The sequence below is a fragment of the Amblyomma mixtum genome, chromosome 5 (assembly GCF_055824585.1).
Source record: "Amblyomma mixtum isolate Tamu chromosome 5, ASM5582458v1, whole genome shotgun sequence".
In the NCBI taxonomy this organism is placed as follows: Eukaryota; Metazoa; Arthropoda; class Arachnida; order Ixodida; family Ixodidae; genus Amblyomma; species Amblyomma mixtum.
In genome coordinates, this window is record NC_143016.1 from 49,211,587 (window position 1) to 49,220,746 (window position 9,160).

General features: G+C 57.8%; 1 pseudogene; it reads right to left on the reverse strand.

Annotated features, from left to right (window-relative positions):
- Positions 1-5,370: 5,370 nt before the first annotated feature.
- Positions 5,371-6,928, reverse strand: LOC149342070 (uncharacterized; annotated as a pseudogene).
- Positions 6,929-9,160: the final 2,232 nt, after the last annotated feature.

Here is a 9,160-nt window from a genome sequence, read left to right on the forward strand (position 1 = left end):
AGCGACAACATATTCAGTAATATTCTTACTTGATCAACATCACAAAAAAAATCCCCTGTGCTCCTTGGTTTCTGTGGCTGTTGGCTTCTCTCATATTTATAACAAGCCCCTCATTCCCCTTTCCTATATATATATATATATATATATATATATATATATATATATAAACAGGCAATCTCAGCAGCATGGTGTGCAATAAGGTGCAGGTATCGAAGACTCCGTGGGTCCGAGGAGGGTGCAGTTTTGTGGAGACGGGCACATATGAGACAACGATGGGCTGAATGAGCTCGAATTTTAAATTCGCATTTAGCTCTGCATTACGTGAGGCACAATGTCATGCGAACCGGGTGCGACGGGCCATGCAGTCGTAACAGCAGAAATTAACATTAAAACCAGCCAGTAGCCGCCGCGGTGGCTCAGTGGCTATGGTGCTCGGCTGCTGGCCCGAAAGACGCGGGTTCGATCCCGGCCGCGGCGGCTGAATTTCTTTGGAGGAGAAATTCGAGACCCGTGTACTGTGCGATGTCAGTGCACGTTAAAGAACCCCAGGTGGTCGAAATTTCCGGAGCCCTCCACTACGGCGTCTCTCATAGCCTTAGTCGCTTTGGGACGTTAAACCCCATAAACCAACCAAACATTAAAACCAGCGCCAGAAACTGAATGAAAGTGGCTGGCCGCATAAGACATCAAGCTCCAGGATTGTTACATTTTTTAAAAGGTCCTATAGCACGCGGTAATTAACGCAGCAGTCCGTCCGGGCTTTTCTAGAGGCCTCGGTGCAAGGGAACTGCATGAGCGCACAAAAAGCAGCACAACGAGCTGAACTCAAATATCACAACTGCCTCTCCCGGAAGATCGCGTTGTGCTGAAATGTATTTCAGTGTGCCGCGATGCAGTTTCCCAAAAGAAGCTGTATTGCGCCACCCCTATACAGGGTATTTTAGGGAAGACTGAGTAATTTTTAAGAATAGTATTTAGAGATACAAATATGGCTTTAGCGGCATCGAATTACCAGGGTTTGCGGACACCAGACAACTAGTTATATAATTTATGATTAGTTAACTTTTAAGCTGTTATTGTTAGCGCCTGGTTTCAATTAGAAATTTGTAGCCGATCATTAGTAACGGTGATACCAGTTTTAAGCATGAAATGCTTTTAGCCCCCGTGGTCGGCAGTGTGGTGACGTCACGCCGAGACCGAGAGCCATCATCCGGGCACATCCGGGCTCTGAATAAAAGGGAAGTTTATTCAACAGTGCAAACAAACAAAACATTGGAAACACACTCATGACTGAGGGCAAAACAAATGTATACAAAGTGGGTGGCCACCGAGAAACACCATGACCTTATTTTAACACACCGTACATATCACAAATTACAGCCTATAGTGCATGGAACGTACACTGGACAAAGAAGAATCAGCCTCCTGTAACAACGACGCACGGGGGGGGGGGGGGGGGGGGCAAGGATCTTTATCAGGGTGATTGGCCCTTTCAAAATTATACACCACCATCCTCGAACAAACCAGCATAGTCGGTAAAGAGAGGGGGGGGGGGGGGGGGGGGGGGGTCGGCCCGGCTAATACCGCAGCGCCGGCATAACCAGCCGACCTTCGTGCACGACAAAGAAGCGTGTGTGCCACCGTCGGAGAAACCGCGCGTCCCCATCCGCTGCAAGCCTTTCAGACAGGTATTGCCAGATGAGGAGACGCAGGCTCTGCAACGCGGGGTACATAGCCGTCGCCGGTTGACGCCGGGCTTCGGCCAGACAGCGGCGACGCCACAAAACAAACATAGCGGACATAAACACTAGTTTGCCAAAATAATCCCGTGGTTGCCGGATACCTGGCCCGGCACGAACTGAAAACATCCGATACACCTGCCACCACATTATCCGGGCAACACGGCACTCAAAGAAAGTGTGTCGCGCTGTCTCTCGCGCTCCACATTGCGTGCACTGGGCGTTGGGCACAAGGCCCCATGATAAGAGGCGTTCGCGCGTGGGGAGGACTCTCCATCTCCTCCTCCACTCAAAGTCGCGAACCTGCGGAGGGAGACGACTTGTGCACCACGTGCGCCACTTGCGTACCGCGGTGCGCCGCTGGTCGTCGGCGCCAAGGCGCACGCACGCGATCATCTCGCTCAGCCGAGACGCGGGCGTCTCAGTCAGGTCGACTCCTGGCAAGTCAGTACAAACAGACTGCTTAAAACCAGCAGCCGCTCTATAGAAGCGCAGAGGCCTCTCGGCCTGTGGACCTATATGGCGCTCAGTGGGGAAGAAGCGCCGCACTGTGCTCATCCAATAAAACATGAGCGAACGCCCAAGGTATGCTTCGCTCTCCACCAGCGTGGTTACGAGCTTGGCGCTGAGCGCACGCGCCATGGTGGCTTCACAGGGCAGCCCGAGTCCTCCTCTAGAAGGCGGCAGCTGGCAAAGGCGTCGAGCGACCTGCGCCTTGCCACCGTCACAGACAAAGGCGCCCACAAGGGACGCGAGCCGACCCGCCGTACGACGCGGCATCACTGCTACGCGGGCCACATAGTGGGCAAAGGCGCACGCGTGGCCCTTGATGACGCTCACCCTGGCCTCCATGGAGAGGCCGAACTGCGCTGCCATCCTTAGCGCGCCCGTCGTGCGCGCAACAACTTCATCCCATGTCAGGGACGACACAGCGCTGTGCTCAAAAAGGACTCCTAGTACTCGGACCCCGTACACGAAAGGAATGGGCACCGGGAGGGGATCGCTGAAGGTCCCAAAACGAAGCGCCCTGCTCTTGCTGGCGTTGAGCTCGGCACCAGACAGCGCCGCGTAAGTAGTAAATACGGCCAGGAAGGCCTCAAAACTCCGGGCGTCTCGGACAAAGATTGAAATATCGTCGGCATAGGCCGAGACGACGATTGTTTCCTGTCCTGTCAATGGAAAGCCGCGGATGCGTTTGTTGGAGGCGACTCTGCGCAGCAGGGGGTCCAAAGACAGGACGAACAGAGCTGGAGAAAGAGGGCATCCCTGGCGCACGCCACGTGTTACGGGGAAAGGAGCGGTGACTGACCCGTTCACCAAGAGTTCGGCCGTGAGGCCCGAGTACAACGATTTGATGCGCTCAATGAAGCTGGCAGGCAGCCCAAAGCACCGCAAAACGGAGTATAAGTAGCGATGCTCTACTCTATCAAAGGCCTTAGCTTAGCTTGGAACAGCGCAAGCCTGGAAGGGGCTAACGAGGTTTGGCAAAAGAAGACGCCAGCGAGCGACGAGAATCGAGGCGACCAGTTTGTAGTCAGTATTGAGCAGGGTTATCGGCCGCCACGCCGCCGGGCATGACGACGTCGTTCCCTGCTTTGGTATCAACACGATTCGGCCCGCACCGAAAGACGGTGGCTTAGCTCCTTCCTCGAGGAAAGCGTTCACCAAATGCGTGAGGAAGTCCCCAAGCACATCAAAGAAGGTGTAGTAAAACCCGGAGACTAGACCATCTGGTCCGGGTGCGGAGGCGCGATTCATGCCGCTTAAGACTGCGTAGACCTCCTCCCGCGTGGCGCGAGCGCAAAGAGCCGATTCCGCGTCGTCGGGCGCGTGGGGAAGGGCGGCGCAAAAGGCGTCTACAGCAGCGTCAAACCCATCCCACTCGCACAGGCCTTGCGACGCAAAGAGATGGGCAAAGTGATCACGGAAGACGTGCTCGATGTCTTGGACCTGCTCGGAAATCGTGCCATCTGCATCTGGCATAGTTACGCTTCCAATACGGGCCGGTCGGTCGCTCTTGTGGCGGCAGCTGTTCGCGTGAAAGAGGTCAGCGCGTTCCTGCGACGGCATGCGGAGATTCGCTGCGGTACAGGAGGCCTGGGACCCCTCTTCCAGGATGCGGTGGTACCGGACGCGAAGAGTGTCCAGGTACTCTCGCATCGCAAAGGTGAGCTCACCCCCTTGCTTCACGATACGCATGCGGCGTAGCACGTCGTTGAGCGCCGCAGTCTTCCGCGCGTGCTTTGCTTTGCCAGCCCGAATGAGAACTTCTCGCCATCGTGTTTTCAGGGCGTCCCAAATCAAGGGACTGAACTCAAAGAGGGCAACAGAGTCCACCAAATCTGCACGGATGTCGCGAATGCTCTGGTCGTCCACCAAGAGTGAGACGTCCATTCTCCAAGTAGAGAAGGTCGCAATTCGGCCCGAAGAGCACCCCAAGGATACCGCGACAGGTAAGTGGTCGCTGAGTGCTCGGGCGCCTGGTGGAAATGGCACTACCTCGCAGGATATTAGTTGCGGCACGAGGGCTGGAGGTAGGTACACCCGGTCGATTCGACTGGCGCTACGGCCCCTAGCACGTGTGGCCACGAAAAGGTTCCCGTGCAGTTCGACCCACGCGTCCGTAAGGTGCAGCTGGCGAACCAGTTTGCCTAGCTCTTTGGCGTAATAATTGGATGCACCTTGACCGGGGCCCTGAATGTCACGCCACGAGTCTAGGACGCAATTAAAATCCCCCAGCAGGACATATGGCACGGATTCAAGCAGGTGGGATGTAAGAGAGCGGAAAAACTCGCCTGTCAGAGATCGCGTGACGGGCGCGTATAGGTTTACAAAGCGAGTCCTCCGCCCGTCGAGGAAAATGTCCACCACCAGTACTCGACCATCGTAACCAAAGGTACAATGCGCACCTGCGCGGAAAGCCGGCGTGAGGAAAACAACTCCCACACCGCAAGACCGTGAGTCCGTCAAGGAAAAGAAAGCATCGACATGAAAGCGTGAACGGAAAGAAATAACGTCTGCAGGGGTGCGAAAATTACACTCCTGCAAAAACAAAACATCAATTTGGTACGAACGCGCAAGGTGAAGCACCTCCCGTTGCTTATCGGGAGAGCGAAAACCCTGCGCGTTAAAGGAGGCGAAACGAAAAACAGCCATCATGAAAATAAAGGAAGCAATGTAACAAAAATAAACAACGAAACAAGTAAACATAACAAAACGCTGACGGACTCAGTACAGTTCTGCGGATAGAGTCTGCGAGTGCGTTGATACACCGGCGCTGGGGGGGCGTCGAGGCGCTTGGGAGGCGTCCCGGGTCCCTGCTGGCGTCCTGGCTGGCGGCCCCGCGGTGGCGGGACGACGATGCCAAGCGGTGCTAATGGTTGCGCGGTGGAAAGGTCCGGCCGATGCGCGTGGCTGCGGCAGCAACACACAGTCACACACGCACCAACACACTCCACCGCACAAACACCGTCCATCGTTCGCCAAACGCGCCGACGGAGCCAGCGCGCCGAAAAGATAACGGCGCCGTAGAGCGTCGAAAGAACGGCGCTCGGGCGGCCGCCGAGCAGGGAGGGGAGGAGGAAAAGGCCCGATAGGGCCTGAAGTTCGGCGAGGCGGCGCCATGGCGGAAGCTATTCGTTTCCCTCGACGTCCATGTGGACGCCGTCACCGTCGTCGTCTGCCGTCCTCGGTTTCTTCTTCGGCGCCTGGGTGGCCGAAGAACAGGTCGCGCCGCCGTCCGACGACGAGGAGAGCTGGCGCTTGGGGTAGTCGAGCTCGAGAGCCTTGCGCGCCCCCCGCACCAACTTAGCTGCGCACGGGCCCTGCGGCGGCAGGGCGACCGGGATGTGCGGCGGCTTCGGTCGCGACTCGCTTGAGCCGTCGCTGCTCGGGGCGTCCTTCACGGGTGTGTGCAGGGCGTCACTGGGGGAGGGCGAGCCAGGCGACGTGGTGTCCGTGCCCGTGCCCTCGTGCTGCGCCGCCGTGGGCGCGTCAAGCAGCGAAACCTCCAAAATCGGAGGTTCCACAAAAGAGGACTCGCTCTGCGAGTCGTCAGACTGGGACGAGGTCGATTCCGCGACGTCAGAGTTGCCCGTGGACAGCTCCGTCGCGGATTGGCCGGACGAGGTGCCCGCCGTCTCCGTGCCCGCCTGGTCGTCATCGGGCTTGGTCGCGGCGTCGTCCCGCACGTCAGCCCCCTCGAGAGGGCTCGCCGCCGCCTCCTGTGCCGCGCCGCTCGAACCGGCGCCAGCCCCCTCAGGTGTCGCCTTCGGCCCGGGTTGCACACCAGGCTCCTGGGAAGGTCTGGCTGCCGCAGCAGCCGCGGCCGCCGCGTAGGACCGCGGCACGACGCAGTCGGAGGACGGGTGGTCGCCTCCGCACCTCTTGCATACCGGCTTGCAGTTGGCGGCGATGTGTCCGTACGCGCCGCACCGGCCGCAGCGCACCGCCTTACACGTAGCGCCGAAGTGGCCCTCGGCGCCGCACCGGTAACAGACGCGTTTCATGCCTCGGTATTCAATCATGGCTCGAACACCGACCACCGTCAGGAAGTTCGGCGGAGCCCGGGTCATCTCGAGCTTCACCAGGCGCGTCCCGTTCCCGATGCGGTTCCTGGACTGGAAGGCGACCTCGGTGATGGCGCGCACCTTCCCGTACGGTTGGAACGCCGCGGCGAGGTCCTCGTCGCTGACGCACGGGGGGGAGACGGAAAACCGTCACGTGCACCACTGGAACCCCCATCTGCTCCAGTGGCACCTCCTTTCTGGCGATGAGCAGCGAGCCCAACGCCACCATTTTCGCTGCCTGCGCCATGGAAGCCACGGCCGCCAGGAAACGTAAACCACCAAGGTGCTGCAAATATGTCAGCCCCCCGACTCCGAGCACCTCCTCGAGCAGGTCGATGAGGCGATCGGCCGAAACAGGTTCCGGCACAGTAAACAAAAAGCATTGCGCCTTTGTGGGGCGCACTGCAGGGCAGGGTCTCTCCATCGCGACGGGGCCCGGGTCACCACGGCAGGAGCGCGGCGCCGGGCAGCAGGACGGCAGGCAGGACCTCCGGGACGCTGGATCCGGGGGCCCGCCTGGACAGGAAAAGCTCGATGATCCGCTGGCTCGACGGGCAGCGTAACGGCATCCGCGCACCGTACGAAACTTAACGAGATTTAACGAGACTCTTTAAGCCCTCCTACGCGACCGGCATGAAAGCGCCGGTTGGTCTCCAAACGAGTCACAAAAAATAACTGCTGCCAGTGCCTTCTCAATGTTTATCAAGATATCAGTCGCTGTGCGTTTGATAATGCACAGAATTATAATTTCCGATTTATAATAACGCGTGCAAAAAGCACATAAATGCCACGATACACTTCGTTGTCATACGTGATCTCTTAGGGGCTTCGCGCATCGAAGCAAAGCCGCGCAGGCGCACAGGGGCCCGGGGGAGAAGCGCTGCGTTCAAAGGGCAAGGCATCACGCCGAACGGGTGGTGGCGTTCCTCCCTTCCATTACGGTGCGGTTCGGGTGTCCACCGACATGGCAGAGAATTACTGCGCCATTTCCTTTCCTCAAAAAAAAACCTTGCGTTCAAATGGCAAGGCATCGCGCTGAACGGGTGGTTGCGTTCCTCCCTTCCTGTACGGTGCGGTTCGGGTGTCCACCGAGATGACATTAGGCCCGTAAACATTCCATGCTTACTCTACTCTCGGTTACGGGAGAGGCAGAGATTTTTTTTACAATTTCAAAATCCCGATAACCTCCGGCACTGAGGCTCGAGAGAGAGAGAAAACTTTATTTACAAAGGAATTCGGGGCACGCCCCAGGGTCCCCGCACGACCCCACTGCACTCAAGTGTTTATGTTCCTGAGGTCCATAACACTGGCAGCACGGCCGGTGGCGATGGTCTGCACGGCCGGGTCCTCCGAATGCAGCAGGGTCTCCCAGTCCTCCCAGGTCTTGAGGTTCTCTAGGTCCCGCGGGGGAGGGTCCGCCGGGCACAGGGAAAGGATGTGGAGGGAAGAAGCGAAGGGTTCTGGGCATAGGGCGCAAGCAGGAGTGGGGAAGGAGGGATGATAGTGGGTTAGGGTAAGGGGCGAGGGGAGAGTATGTGTTTGTAATCTGCGCCAGAGTGTTGCGTGTCTGTTATCTAGGGAGGGGTGGGGCGGGGGGTAGAGCTGGCGAGAGGCTCTGTATGCCTGGGTCAGCTCACTGAATGAGTGCATGCGATCCTTCGTGAATCCCCGATCCGAGGCCACCTGAGCCCGGTTTAAAGAACCTCGGGCTAAAAGGTTGGCGGCCTCGTTTCCGGGATTCCCGGAGTGCGCCGGCACCCATATCAGCTCCACTTGGCGGGGCGGGGGCGCATCGGGCGAGTCCAGTATGCCAAAAGCAGGGACATGAACTCGGCCTCGAGCAAAATTTAGAATCGCAGTTTTAGAGTCAGTTAAAATATACCGGGCTTCCGTGCGGGTTATAGCAAGTGCAATGGCGGCTTCCTCTGCAGCCTCTGGGGACGTATCTGGAGGGAGAGGTAGTGTGAAGAGGGTGGATGAAGAGGAGTCCACCGCAGCTGCTGTCGCTTCATCACCCGTGCAGGCAGCGTCCACCCATACGGCGTCCGGCTGGGGGCCGTACGCTCGATGGAGTGCCTTCGCACGGGCTCTGCGGCGCTGCTCATGGTGGGACGGGTGCATATTCCTCGGGAGCGGCCTGATGAGAAGCTCTCGGTGAAGGGATCGTGGGATGGCGAGAAGGGTTGGGTCGTTGGCCGGTATTTTGATTCCCAGGGAGTCCAGGATATACCGACCTGTGGAAGTTTTTGTGAGCCTGATGTATTGGGCCTGTCGGTGGGCCTCCACCAGTTCCCCGATCGTGTTGTGGAGGCCCAGGCCTAGTAATCTGTCTGTGGGTGTGTTGAGGGGAAGATGAAGTGCTACCTTGAATGCCTTGCGAATCAAAGCATCCAAAGCGTTTATGTCATGTTTGGATAGTTGTAAGTATGGGGTAGTGTACAGTACACGGCTGAGGACAAAGGCATGAATGAGGCGACATAGGTCGCGCTCCTTCATGCCTCTATGATGTCCCGAAACCCTGCGGATGAGGTGCGATATCGCGACTGCAACCTGCTTGAGTTTCTTGAGGATAGTGGTGTTTTTGCCATCGTTCTGGATGTGCAAGCCCAATACACGGAGGGTGCCAACCTCAGGTACCGGGTAACCATTCAATTCAATGGCAATGGGGGAGCGGGGACAGCGGTGGTTCTTAGGCCGGATGAGGAGCAGTTCGGACTTCTCTGGGGAGCAAGACAGTCCGATGGTCCGTGCGTAATTTTGGGTGAGGGTGGCTGCTTCCTGTAAGGTGTTCTCTATGTCGCCGTCACTGCCGTGGGTGGTCCACAGGGTGATATCGTCGGCATAAAGAGTGTG